Here is a 15,563-nt window from a genome sequence, read left to right on the forward strand (position 1 = left end):
ATTGTAATGTGAAAATCAACCAACGAAAAATTCGTTGTGCTTTAAAATCAGCATATATTTTGTTCAAATACATATCGGGCAGTTATTTAAATTTATAATGAAATAAAATAGAATTAGAAATCTTAACTTTAGTGTTTTTTTATTTTACAAGGGTTAGAATAAGAAGAAGAAGAAAAGTAAGTATATAAATACATTGTTTTCTAATATCAACCTCATTTTAAATTGACGTGAACTAAGGGATATATCACAATGCATTTTAAATTTTATATCTCATTATTCTTATATGTTTTCAAAACTACCCACGGGGCACCATTTTGGGAAAACCTAGATAGTAATGCGCTTGCGATAAACCAATACTCGAAAAGTATTCAATTTAATTTAACTTGCCGAATAGTAATGATAACACTGGTCGACGGCCAAAATTTACCAGAGACGCCGTTATGAAATTCGTATGTAAAACCACCCCCTGATTTCGAAAATCGAGTTCATTTTTGATTCTATGGTACCGTTTTTGAGATATTTGCAATTTACCGTTATTCGAAAAAACCAAAAAGGTGGCTCCCTTTAATTACGTATATCTCACGAACGGGTAACTCAATTGCAAATAAGTTTACAGAATCGGAAAGACAATACAATTTGCTATAAATGCATCATACATTGTTTTTTGTTCAACCATATAGTTTTCGAGATATTAGCTCATCATTTCAGATTTTTGTTTTTTTTTTTATGAAAAAATATGAAAAAAATTACTTTTTGCGAGGGCAGCATTCCAAAACCACAACTTTTTTTCCAAATATTTTTTATTTGCGTAAAGCTCTGTTTAATTAGAAAAAAGATAAGCTATCATCGAAGAAAATCGATGCAAAACTACGTAAGTTATAAGCGATCAAATAAAAATACCCAGGTTGCGCAATTTCAACGTATACCTCAAAACGTATGTATGGTATAAAGAAGAGTGAAATATCTAGCTATGCTATGTTTCTATTTAGTTAAAAGTTCAATTTATGAATGAAATTACCCATATTTTTAACTTTTTTTTTTTAAATTTATTTATGTTTTCTAACAATCTTTATCTTAATTTTATTTTACTATGTAGTCGAAATAATTATGTGTTCGAATTTGACGCTTATTCAGTTTAGGATCGGATTCTCTTATGAGAAACCAGCAGTAATCACCCATCATTGCGACGTCCCAGAATCCTTGATATCGATTTTCAATTAATTTCATTTGCTGATGAAACCTTTCACCATGTTCGTTACTTTCGTCGCCAAGATTTGCCGGAAAAAAGCTCAAATGTGAGTGCAGAAAGTGAATTTTTAGCGACATATTTACGCCTGGAAAGAAAATATTAGTTAGGTAAACAAGTTATAGAATTTTGGGAAATTAATTTTAATAAGCCTTTAATATTTACCCATTTTCGCATAATTATTGATTAAGTCGTTCACTATCTGCTCGTAGTTAGGGCTTTTGTGTCTACCGAGAAAAGAAGCAACGACGTTTTCAAAGGATTCCCACGCTGCTGCCTCAACTGATGAGAGTAGTCCTTTGAATTGATTATTGTTGATCAACTTTTTTATTTGTGGTCCGACAAAAATACCTTCCTTTATCTTGGCTTGAGAAATATCTGGAAAAATTTTTTTCAAATAGTCGAATGCTTCGCCTCCTTTGTCCAAAGCTTTAACAAAGTTTTTAATGAGACCAAGCTTGATGTGTAAGGGTGGAAGTATGATTTTCTCTTTCTTGACAAGAGGGGTGTATTTGATGTTATCCACACCAACGGTAAACTCGACTCTTTCCGGCCAATCCTTTCTGACGTAGTGGTCCTTACGAGCTCGGCTATGCCACTTGCAGAGGAAGCAGCAGTGCTTGGTGTAGCCACTTTGTAGACCGCATAGCATTGCAACAACTTTGAGATCAGAACATATTTTCCAATCATGCTCTTCATATTTGATAAATTTGAGTAGTTTTTGCATTTCCTCGTAGGTTTCCTTTGTATTTACTGCATGCGCTAGCGGGATAGAAGGCTTTTTGTTACCAATATGCAATAATACAGCCTTTAAACTCAGTTTATTGCTGTCTATGAACAATTGCCACTCTTTTGAATCGTATGTTTGACCAAACTCTTTGAATAAACCAGGAATGTCGTTGCAGTAGCATATAATGTCTTTCTTGGTATAGTGTTTGGAAAATGGTTCGTGACGAGTTCTACAATATATCACCTTAACATCGGATGATACAAATTTAAATTGTTGCATACGAGAAGTGTGGATCTCGGCCTTTTCCTTGGATAGTTCCAAATCTCTTATCCAATCATTAAGTTGTGCTTGTGATAGAACGTTTCTCTCCTTTCCCATGCGAAATTCAGTACAACTTGATTCCCCGCACTCAGATGTTACTGTTGACAATGGAACTGGATCCGCAACTGCCGTTGAATGTAGTACTGGTAATGTCACTGTAGGTACGCTGGCATAGGTTACTATTCTTGATCTTCCAACGCCAAGTACTTTTGTTTGACAAATATAACACTCTATTGAATGGCAAGTAGGTTCTCTCCATATCATTGGTGTATCACATTTTATTTGTTGTCCGGATTCCGGTTGAATCAATTCTACTCGACACGATGTACACAAAGTGTTCGGTGTCTATGGTTTTTCAGCATTTTTAGGCTCAATGCCAAAATACTTGGAGTATAAAGTTTTGATATGATCTGAGAACACTCGTCGTCGCCTTATGATAGTATATTGGCCACACATGAAACAGAACATATCTGGATCGTTATTACACTCAAATTCTCGCGTCCTTTTACTCATTTTATTTTTTTTACTAAATCACGGTTTTGAAATTTGACTTATGAACTGAACTATCTCCGGCGAGCCTTGCAGATGTTATGAAGTTTCAAGGCGCATTAACTCATATTTATACTCGGAACAAGAATAAAATTAAAAAAATCAAATCTTACCTAAACAGAAAGGTTTCTTTTTTATACGAAGCCGGGAAAAGAAAATACTACCTGCTTTAGATGTAGGCTTTAAAAATTTTCTGTGTCTTATAATTTTGAAAATCTACCTGCATACTTACCCATAAGTGACGGAAATACATGTTTATAACTACATGCCTACAGCAGCTTTCGAACCCAACCACTCTACCTACTATAAAACAATTCGAGTATTAAAAGTACTACTTGATTTATTTAAAGAAAAAGTATTATCATTGTTATGGTGTTATTCGTTTATCCGGATTGCACTTTATACCTTTAATATATGTATGTATACATACATTGAAGTTGCGCAACCTGGGTATTTTTATTTGATCGCTTATAACTTACGTAGTTTTGCATCGATTTTCTTCGATGATAGCTTATCTTTTTTCTAATTAAACAGAGCTTTACGTAAATAAAAAATATTTGGAAAAAAAGTTGTGGTTTTGGAATGCTGCCCTCGCAAAAAGTAATTTTTTTCATATTTTTTCATAAAAAAAAAACAAAAATCTGAAATGATGAGCTAATATCTCGAAAACTATATGATTGAGCAAAAAACAATGTATGATGCATTTATAGCAAATTTTATTGTCTTTCCGATTCTGTAAACTTATTTGCAATTGCTTGACCCGTTCGTGAGATATACGTAATTAAAGGGAGCCATCTTTTTGGTTTTTTAACGGTAAATTGCAAATATCTCAAAAACGGTACCATAGAATCAAAAATGAACTCAATTTTCGAAATCAGGGGGTGATTTTACATACGAATTTCATAACGGCGTTTCTGGTAAAGAAAAAAAGTTGAAATTCGTGGTCCAGTGTATTCTATCAATCCATATTTCATTATTATTACTAAAACAAAGTGAGCCTCTTTTAACGAATGACGAAGAAGAACATTGAGTGTTGTCAACGATGCCATTATTTTCACCATCCACAACAATCGCACCATCGTCTAAAGGTGATTTTTCAACGTAAGGGAAGCCTTTGAGAACTTTTACCATAGATGAAGCTATAGAGGCATTTCGTAGAGAGCTAATTGAAAAGGAATCTGATATTGGAGGAATCATTGAGGCAAAACAAGCATTTTATCGGCATTTTAAATTGGAATATGATAATTTTGATCTACCAATTCGTTGTACTTATGATAGTAGATACGTGGAAAAGATGTTGGGCATCAAGTGCTTTGAATATCGTGAAATTGAAACTGAAGGAATTCTTAGTAATGGTGATATTGAAAAGATTCTAGCCCAGGATACTTCACATATAGAAATAATTGATGTGAAAAACTATAGACAAACATATAATATGATCATTGTTTAATGTGACTTACACGTGTATAGATAAAAATAAAAAAATAAAAATAAAAAAACCGATATGAAATTAGCTAATTTAATAAAAATTTTACTTATTTACCTGTTTCACTTAAGTTATGGAACAAGTTATCCCTATAAATGAGTGGTGACTGGAGGCAGTACAAAAGCCTTAACAGACACTACAAAAAACTAATTAAGATTAAGAAAAACAGGTACCTGGAAAGTAAAATCTTGGCTAATAGACAAAACAATAAGCTTATGTGGAAATATTTAAAAGACACAGTTAATTTAAAAAAAGAGAAAACTCCGATAACAAAAATGGAAATAAATAATATAATATACAGCGATGAAAAAGACATAGCTAATAAACTAAATACATTTTTTGTGAACAGTATACAAAATATTAATAACGAGATTGAAATAGTGGGAAGTAACGCAATTTCTGGATGACTGCATCTAATTCGCTAAGAACTCCTCCGTTGCTTATTTATATGCTTTTGGACTGTAACAAGGAGTTTTGTAGTAGAATGTTAATGTATTTTAGCAAAAATGTGTATAAATTAGTGTTTTTTCGTATAAGAAATGGTACACTTAAACTATTTTGATGCATTCCCTTTAATTCAACATGTGAAAAAACTCCTAAAAAGAAAATCGTCCTTTTATTCACATTCATAATACCTACTCTTCTTCATAACCGGTTTTCCCTTTTTCGAACATTTTTCAGAATAAGAAGTCAAAAAACTTACATGGATTTTTTATTTAGAATACGAGGAATGGGAGAAAGGAAAAAACTCGCAAGGAATTTTTGCTTAGAATTGGGCTAATAATCTTATCCAATTCACAAAGACGCAATCAAGAAGGGCTAGAGGTTTTGGTTACAACGCGAAGGGCCACCCAGTAGTATGCACCATTGTAGTGTTATGGCTGGTTTTCATTATGTCAAATTTCACGCCAAACGTTGCCATTTTAATGAAAACGGGTTGTCATATAGTGTCATTTTTGTTTGTGGTTTGTCGTTCACTACGCAGTGTCAATTAAAATGTCAGCTAAATGCAAACGGCCCGATTCCTGTTTGCCAGTTGATATGGCATCATTCGACTGTCAAAATGCATTTGGCAGCATGTTGGCATTTTTCTCTACGTTTGATATTTACACAGCTGATTTCTTCAATAAACTGCGCAAAAATCGACTTGCAAATTTAAGGTAAGTAAATAAATTTTTGTAATATAATATGTAAAGATTGATATATTTAAATTATTCTCATTTAATTTATGAAAAATAGATAAATGGACGAAATGGAAGCCACGCCACCAACCCCTGCAACAAAAGAAAGAGTGCGAAAGTTAGCAGAACATGGGTCCAACGAGCGAACTGAAAAATTAATTAAGGAAGTGGAGTCGAGGGAGGGGACCTGGAACTTCTTGTCTAAAGAGTATAAGGACAGGAATGCCAGGGAAGCTCTTTGGCAAGAAATAGCAGATATTATGGAGCTGCCTAGATCCATTCGTAATGGGTGCTCGGAACCTTTATGGAAGATAACATACATATTTTTTAACGCTTTTGCAGGAGTACACATGGTACGCTCAGCCACCTTTAAAAATTCTTCTCCTAAAACAGTATAAAGAGCCCGACACGTCTCATGTATTATCTTACAAATGGTGGTTTTCCCCAGTTTTTCGCCAGTTGCTAAATAACGCAAAGTAACAGCAATTCTTTCCCCAACCGAAATAGGTTTTCAAAAAACTGTTTTTTTTTTTCTTGCAAATCTATGGAGTGAGAAAATCAAAATCTTCCACAGACATTCGCAAAAAATTGCTTAGCCACTTTGGATCCCGCTGGACCAGCTTAGTACGCAACGTAGAGTACAACCCACATGTCTCTCTGTTCCGCAGACCGGTCGAATCCACCACTGCTTCGGCTTTCTTTGGTTATACCTTTTATTTTTCTAAGTTAGTAGCGATGTTAACAAACAAAGAGCGGCAGTAGCTATATTAATTTTTATATTTTTATGCATTTTATTTGTTTATATTATTTTACTTTCAAATATTCTTTATATTTATATAAAGCTGATCACTTTCAAATATTCTTTATATTTATATCAAGCTGGTCAGCTGCCAAAAAATTACGTTTAAGCTTTTACATCAAATATGAAAATGGAATGTCAATCAACTGACACGTAAGGTTTGACATCAGAAATGTAAACGGAAGGTCAATGAATTGACGCGTAGTTTTGACGAAGGAATTTGACACTAATAATTTGCTTTTGACACCAAATGACCAGCTGTCACTTGATGTCAGTAGTTTTTACCTAATGGAAATCAGCCTTTACATGGAAATACCCCTTGTTCTCAATGCACTTAACAATACTAAATACACAAGCACTTATAGACCACACAAATAGCCGACCCAAATATTTATGCGTGCTCATCGGGAGTTCACCAATGGGTTATTAAAGCTTGCAAATGCAATGCACAGTCGTTTACATTTGTCAACCAGTCACATTGACCAACCCACTTATCGATCAGTCAATGGTCAATGTGACTGCCAAAATATTTATATGTATCTAATTGCATATGTACGTAAATAGGTCACTAGAATAATAATATGCTGACTTGTCATATATATGTACTAGGAATGTAGGTACTTTTAGGTATTAGTGTAAATACGTATTTGTAATGTAAGAGAGAGAAAGCATTTTCAAATAAAGAATAATTTTCTAGACGCAAGCCTCACAGCGCGTTCGAATTATTTAATATTTCAAGACGCAAGCCTCACAGCGCGTTTCAAATTATTTAATATTTCACCATCGAGAAGGTTTCAGCATCCTAAGGGGAGACTGTAACAAGGCTGCCCTTCGTCATTCAATAATATTATTCTATCTAAGCAATATATTGAAGCCAGACACCTTCAATAGTTGGGAACCATTGGTTTTCTTCATTCACAGCTGTTCGTTAACGCTGCGCTGAACTGCAAAGGCATAGTCTTCTACTACGACAGCAGTTGAGACAGCGTTCCACAGCAGCATTTCGAAGCTAAGGTAAAATACATACTTCTTCGGTAATATTTAATCTTATAAATTTTTATATCTATTGAGATTTATATTCTTCATTTTAAATTCGATTTTTCACCCGCATATATCTTCGTATATGCGGTTTCTTCTTCTTCAATAAACCTAGATATTTTTATATTATCTTTTTTTTAATTTCTTTGCTTCGTTTCCTTCTTTTCATTTCATTTCGAGTTGCCGTGAGGTCGAACCGGCATACTATTTTGTTTGTGTAGATAAACACAATATGTAACATACCTGCAATGTAATTGACTACTACGTAAAACATGTCTGTAAATGTGCATTTTATGTTAAGCTGCAACCAGCGTTGCCATATATTTTTTTGCAAGTCGTCAGACGCAGCCACAACCAATAACGAAGTTCGGTTATTACCAGGGGACGTAAATGAGATCGCCGGATTTCATTCAACAATATTAACTTTATAAGCACTTTTCTGAAAATTGTCTTTGATTGTTATTTTTTGTTGCCACATACAACATATAAAATCGTTTTCAATTCATTTCGTTTTATTTTTTAAATAACAAAAACATCTTAAAAGATAAATTTTGTATTACATTCAAAAGGTACTTGTTTTCAGTATTTTTCATAAACAAATGAGCCAAGATCTAGCATTCCGGAATTGTTGTATTTGTAAGCGAATTTGAAAAAAAAAAGTTTGATCACGTAGCGCTTTTGAAGTTTTTCGACTTATTACATTTCTCTCATATTTCGCTACCAGTTTTCGGAGTATTTAAAACTCTTACCTGAGTAAACGACTACGCCGGAGTAAAAATTAATTGTTCGGAGTATATTTTTTCTTCCTTTTTGAAAGCGGGCGAACAACTAACATCAAATTGATTTGGTGGCTTAGCAATCCCTTCGATTGTGTTTTTGCCATGAAATGTTTCTCAGCAAAAAAGTTATCTGCCTTATCAGATTCACATGGAGTCGACCTAAAACGTGTAGGATGATTAATTAATGCTCACATAAGCACACCACATTCTGGAAGAAGTGGGCTCTATCTCCCCGGATATTGATCGCGAAAAAATATTATTATTATTATTTTCGGTTTACCATACATATTTCATGCTCTTTTAATGACAGACGGTTTCAAGACCGGGGCACATTCCTGTAGGAACGATAATGGCGACCTGGTAACTGACGTACGAGTATGGGGGAAGACGAACCCGATACCCCGATTGCCAATGATGAAAAACACGCTCCGGCATCCAACTATGGCGAAGTGAGAATGGCGATATCACGGCTAAAATATCACAAGGTGCCAAGTAATGTCGGGGTACCCGCCGCGTTGTTCAAATATGGAGGCGAAGAGATAGCAAAAAAGTGGGTCTTGCAGTAAATGTGGACAAGACGAAGTACATGCAGTTATCGGGGCCTTTGTAGCCACGTCACTGTTGACGGATATAAATTCGAGACTGTGAAGAATTTCGTTTATTCGGGAAGCAGCATTAAAAGCAAAAACATGTCGGCCTAGAAATCAAACGGAGAATAACAATTGAAAAGTAAAGTTCTCTCTCGACGAACGAAATTTTCGCTCTACAAGTCACTCATCGTACCTGTCCTGATGTATGGCTCGGAATCATGGAAGGTGTGGGGAGATGATGAGATGGCTCTTGGAGTATTCGAGAGAAAAGTTCTCCGAAAGATTTATAGTCCTATCCGTGATGTCGACGGCAAGTACCGCAGTAGGTATAATGATGGAGCTCTATAAGCTTTTCGCAGATATGACGATAGTGGAGCGCATAAAAACAGAAAGCTTCGCTAGCTATGTCATGTTATACGGATGAACGAATACGCTCCGGCAGTTTGTAAACAGAGGAAAGAGAAGACCTTCACTAAGTTGGGGGAGACAGTTGGAGGAAGCTTTGACCTCGCTTGGTGCTCCCAACTTGCGACTGTTATCGCAAAACAGGGTTAGCTTACCTCACTGACTCAACGTACTTCATTATTGTAGGAACGATAATGGCGACCTGGTAACTGACGTACGAGTATGGGCATCCAACTATGGCGAAGTGAGAATGGCGATATCACGACTAAAATATCACAAGGTGCCAAGTAATGACGGGGTACCCGCCGTGTTGTTCAAATATGGAGGCGAGGAGTTGATATAAGATAGCAAAAAAAGTGGGTCCTGTAGTAAATGTGGACAAGACGAAGTACATGCAGTCATCGGGGCTTTGTAGCCACGTCACTGTTGACGGATATAAATTCGAGACTGTGAAGAATTTCGTCTATTTGGGAAGCAGCATTAAAAGCAAAAACAATGTCGGCCTAGAAATCAAACGGAGAATAACAATTGAAAAGTAAAGTTCTCTCTCGACGAACGAAATTTTCGCTCTACAAGTCACTCATCGTACCTGTCCTGATGTATGGCTAGGAATCATGGAAGGTGTGGGGAGATGATGAGATTGCTCTTGGAGTATTCGAGAGAAAAGTTCTCCGAAAGATTTATGGTCCTATCCGTGATGTCGACGGCAAGTATCGCAGTAGGGGTATAATGATGGAGCTCTATAAGCTTTTCGCAGATATGACGATAGTGGAGCGCATAAAAACAGAAAGCTTCGCTAGCTATGTCATGTTATACGGATGAACGAATACGCTCCGGCAGTTTGTAAACAGAGGAAAGAGAAGACCTCTACTAAGTTGGGGGAGACAGCTGGAGGAAGCTTTGACCTCGCTTGGTGCTCCCAACTGGCGACTGTTATCGGAAAACAGGGTTAGCTTACCTCACTGACTCAACGTACTTCATTATATACATTAATTTTCAAGAAGTGCTGTATGTTGAATTTTGGCGAGATTTACAGATCGCGTCCGGACACATTTTTTGCTTACATTTTACTCCTTCTATTCTCATTCCGTACGAAAAAAGTACAAAAACTGTGAGAAAAATGTGAACAAACATGTCTTGAGACACGAACAATGAATTCGCGCCATTTCATCTAATCGTCACTTGTAAACAATTAGCTTTTCATACGTATGCAATGTAATACTATTTAGTTTTCAACTCGACCCTCATAAACCTTCGAGATAAAAAATGTAGTAGGAGGTAAGAGTGGAGTAAAATACCACGATTGGAATAAAGTCTGAACACTGCGGCAGCAATAACACATGTTGTCAAAAGCGTGACGTCACGCTGAGAAAATTTATTTCCCAGCCAACTATGATTTTTTGCTCTCTCATTTTTTAATGCGGGATCTGTTTATGGGCTCATGAGTCTTTTTAGCAATAATTTTTTTTTTTTTTTTTGTTCTTTGAGCCCGAATCGAACCTCTTATATCATTTTAGTTTTTTAGTTATACATTTTCGCGTTCATTTTTTTAGCATATTTAGTTGCGGTTCAATATTATGACAGGAAAAGTAATTCAATTTTAAAAAATCATGGGCTATCAATGTTCCTTTTTATGTATCAGTTTCCAGACCGGTTCGGATTTTTGTTTTGTTTAAATTTATTTTAGAAAAAAATCGTTCTACATTCGCTGAAGAGTGTGACAAGCACATTAGATCTGCAACGATTGCACATAAATTAGAAAATGCGTATGTAGAGTCAGCTCTTTTGATAGTAGAAGTAGTTTTCAAAAAAACTTCTGGAGGAACCTTAGAAATATCTTCAAAATAGAGGAACTGCGGCATTTGTGGTATAGCGTTTAGTTTTTGGGTAATTTGGCGTAACCAAAAGTCCAATTCACTTCTTTTTCGTCACATTTTGTTTGGTAAAATATCATCTATAGCGCACTTTATCAAAAGTTGTATACCACCAACAGTTTACAATTTATAAGACGAAATTCGGGTGAGCCCGAAATGCCGCTTCCCCAAAAATTGGCGGGTAATGTGGTGCGCAAATGTAGGCTAATTTGGTATAATATACCATTTAACCTGAATAATAACCAGATCAGTTTTGCTAAAGAAAATATTAAATAACTTCTTTTAAAATTTACCAATTTTATTAATAAAAGATAAATAGCTTCTCAAAAGATAAAATAAAATTCCTCCTTGCCTCGTTGATACTAAAAATGAATAAGTTATTGGAAATATCAAAATTGCTTAAAAACTATTAATAATAAAATAAAAATTGGATTCTTTTTGGGGATGCAGACGTTATGAGCCCAAATCGTGTCGCACTGCAAACAAGCAAAAGCACACCATTCTGATATATTTCTTTCGTCCTTCCATAACTTTTCGCAAAAGGAGCAAATTGCTCCGTCTGGAGGCATTTCAACAAAATCCCCTTGGTTCGATTCTGCGTAGACGACGCTTACTTCGGAGTCCCTGGTTAATTCTTCACATTCATCTTTTCTAGCTTTCGCTGCTGGTTTTTTGAAGGTTCCTTTTCTATTTAATTTTGGCTTCACTTTTTCCCGGATCTTCCGAAAGCTTTCTTCCAACTGATTCTTATATGGTGATTTTGTTAATACTGTAGCTTTTGACTTTCTTCCTCTTCCGGTAGAAACTGGCTTTCTAATCTTTGGCAATGGTAAAATCTGCCATGGTGAAACGACTCCTTTACTGGTTGATGCCACAGGTTCTGGAGAAGTCACTCGATTTGTATTAGATGTCGGTGAAATAAGAGTACGTCCAGTCTCCGAAGTTGCATTATTTTGCCCGGAAACTTCAGAGTTTTCGGCAGTTACGTGCTCATACATATCATTTGCAGCAATATAGTCTGCATCAATAAAAATATTTCGATAACCTCCGAAGATATATAAGGCCGACCTTCTCTTCCAATTTGCGTCGTGCTCCTCTTGATTTTCCCTACAAATTGGCCGGACGGTACCTACATGTTTTATGCCGACTCCGAGCGACATCTGCAAGGCAGATGAGTTTTCACTGAAAGCTTTTCATGGCAGAAATACACTCGGAGCGCTTGCCAAACACTGCCAAGGGGCAACCCCGCTTAGAAAAATTTTCTTCTAATTGAAAAATCTTATTTCTAAAAGTTTGATGTTGCTTTGCCCAGGGTGCGAACCCAGGGCATACGGTGTGGCAGGCGGAGCACGCTACCATCACACCACGGTGAACCTTATAATAAGCTTTGGAAAACAGACCAACTAAATGGAATTGAGTAACTTTTCGTCCATTTTCTCTCATAAAACGCTTCAATTCGTTACTGTAATAAGTCTTGAGTGGGGTCATGAATGCTCTGTCTAGCGGTTGCATTTTATGAGTGGAATGCGGAGGCAATGATATCATCAGCACTCCGTTTTCACGAGCTAAGTTGATCACTGCAATATTTATTACTGTAGTGTCCATCTAAAATCAACATTACTGGATCTTCTTTCGTTGGTTTTGTGAATTCGAGAAAATGAAGAAAGCATTGTGAATATGTCAAGAAGCTGCACCCGACCTGATAAGTGGCAAGAAGATCGAGAGCCTGGTGGCGCATTTTTCTAGGAAGAGTGAAGTAAGGGGGCACAAAATTTCCAGAAGCACTCATGTATCTTATTACAATATGCTTTCTACCTTTTTTCCAATGACTTTTGAAAATTTGGTTTGCACAACGGACAGCCCCGTCTCATCTATATTATAAATGTGAGTGGCTGAAAATGAGTGCTTTTCAAACTCTTCCTCAAGGAAATCAAAAGACATTTTATTTATTGATATCTTTTGATCTGTCAAACGAATTTCCAGTAGCAGAATGGATACCTAACTTGTCTTTGTGGCGTTTACAGAAAGCATTAAGCCAGTCTTTATCGGCGCAACTATGTAGAATAGAAAACGGATTTGGAATGTTGGCTTAAATCGTCATTTTTCATTACAAAATCGTCCAAGCGTCATTCTAGTTGAAAATCGTCAAAATGACGACGGCGTCGTCAATCTGTCAACGCTGGCTGCAAAACTACTTTAACATTTTCTCTAAATTTTGCCTAGATTCATTTTGCCGATCATTTTTAAATTCAATTCGCTTCGAGCTTGCGAACATTGTACAGGTCTACAAGTAGGATATGTAGCAGCACGCACATACACAGCCACGCTCACCTGATAAAATGCTTGTTCTTGTTCGTTTTTTTTGTGGATGCTATTTGGCACTGTTGTACTTCTTAGGACCAAAAAATGTTTAGTAGCTGCTATCGAAAACTGCATAAAATTTTTTTTTTCTTATATTACAAAGAAATATACTTATTTACTTTCAAACGAGCTCTTAATTACATCTCTCTTTAATAACCATATATTTTGGACAATTTTAATTAACAAATTGTGATACTTTATTACCGGGGACGATTGCTAAAACACGACCAAAACCGTCGGGGGAGGTATTAATAGACGCGTTTTGGCCTCGCTTCCAATAATTCGAATACTTTTTCTCTTCGGACTATTGACAACAGGACAAAATGCGTCTATTCATTTTTCTTTCCGCTTTTTTGGACGGGTTATTGCAGTCGACCTCGGTTTCAAACTGTTTTTCGCGGAGAACTTTTGAACGGGTAGAAAAACTTAACTCACGTGTTTGTATTCTTAATACTGAAATAACTACGCGTCCTCAGATACCCCAATTGAAGACTTTTTTATAATTTTCTGAAGGACCCATATGGGTGCACTTTAAATTTCCTACTAAATTCGTTCAAAAAAATTTACCATCACAGCAACCCATATCTGATATTCCGATCCCTTTTTTGCTTCCCTGTGTCGCTTTCGACGAAGCAACCCCGGTAATTTTGACACTTCGTTCAGTGTCAAAACTCATGTTCCACGCAGGTTCCACTGGGTTCCACGCTAGTTTGACACTGACCGAAGTGTCAAACTGCCGTGTGTTAGAAAGGGAAAGAAATTGTTTCCCTCTCATACATATCATACTTGTAAACCTGTACAATGCTTGCGAATAGGAAGGTTCTCGTCCAATATTGCTTCGGACAGTGCTTGACTTGAAACAAAATAAAAGTATGTGTGCATACATGTAATGCTCTTGTCCGATATTGCTTTGGACAGTGTATTGCATGCACACGCACACACATTATACATAAACGTTTAACATACGTATGTATACTTAATAACAGCATTTAATACTACAATGAATACAAAAATTAATGTAATATACAACAATTATCAATCCATTTTTATAATAAATCGTATTGAATTTTGCTGAAACGAACCTGGATGAATTATTTTCTTCGTTCCAACCAAAAGAACAATTTTGCAACCTGCTCTATTATCTCGAAACCCGATCACAAACCGGCTGCGGTATTTTTACTCATTTTTACTTATTTTTACTTTTTCTGATCAGACGGCTGAGTTGATAAGTTCTGGATCGTAGAGCTTGCGGCAACCGACATGAGGATTTTGCTGCGAACTTGTACTGTTGTACATAACACTTAAGATCTTTGGGTGACTGATCATCGGCGTGAACGTCCATTATTTGGGTTTTCTTTTTATTCCACGACATGAATAGTATCATGTTGCTGTTGTATCGCCCCATCCAATTGGTGCGACCACTCACAAATTGTCATCAATATCATCTAACGGGAGTCCAAGGAAAGTTAGTTTCTACAGGGGTGAACCAGAGTGAGAGGGGTGTTAAAGGCAGTGGTTCCACATTGCAATTGAAAATATGGTTGGTATCATGTGGGGACACGTTGGAAGCACGACATAGATTATGTAAGTCGGGTTTGATTCAGGCCTGTGTTTTCTTCTACTGAGTTACCTTTAAGCTTGGCGGCCATATCATGGACGCGTAGCATGCAAGCGGCATGCCAATTGCTTTGAATGGTAATGAGCGTCTCTTTATCTTTACCTTAAGTGCTGCCGGCAAGAGATTTGAGGATTTTATTATGACTATGGTTTTTAGTTACAATTACGGATGCATGCTCGACAAAATGTAGATTCTGAGCGAACGGCACGCCAGTCTCGGCTTACTGCTTTGGCTGGTTTAGCATGATCGATGGCATCTTCTTTGGCGTTGGAAATATGGGACGCGCACTGTAAGATTTTTAAAAATGGCGGCGTCGACGGATGTTAGGACCTAGCCCAGAACACCCCTTGCGATGCAACCACATCCTTTGCACGTAACACACTGGATGGAGTGTGATCGTCTTAAAAATATTCGTTTCCGGCACACGCAGCAAAACCATTTCTCTGGGCCGGTACATAGAACCAGCTGCCTTAGGAAGCGAATAGAGTGCCACGTACTTGGTCGGTTAGAATTTGAGTTTGATCGAAGTGCAAACCAGAAATATTATAGAGATTATTACTTATTCTGGAGACTAGTTTATCTATTG

At 36.5% G+C, this 15,563-nt stretch overlaps 1 protein-coding gene across 3 annotated transcripts in view; it reads right to left on the minus strand.

Annotated features, from left to right (window-relative positions):
- Positions 1-15,563, minus strand: part of Dbp80 (putative ATP-dependent RNA helicase Dbp80) — a 493,971-nt gene that overhangs the window by 277,992 nt on the left and 200,416 nt on the right. The gene's annotated exons all lie outside the window — the stretch shown is intronic.

This window comes from Eurosta solidaginis, chromosome 4 (genome assembly GCF_040869045.1).
Source record: "Eurosta solidaginis isolate ZX-2024a chromosome 4, ASM4086904v1, whole genome shotgun sequence".
In the NCBI taxonomy this organism is placed as follows: Eukaryota; Metazoa; Arthropoda; class Insecta; order Diptera; family Tephritidae; genus Eurosta; species Eurosta solidaginis.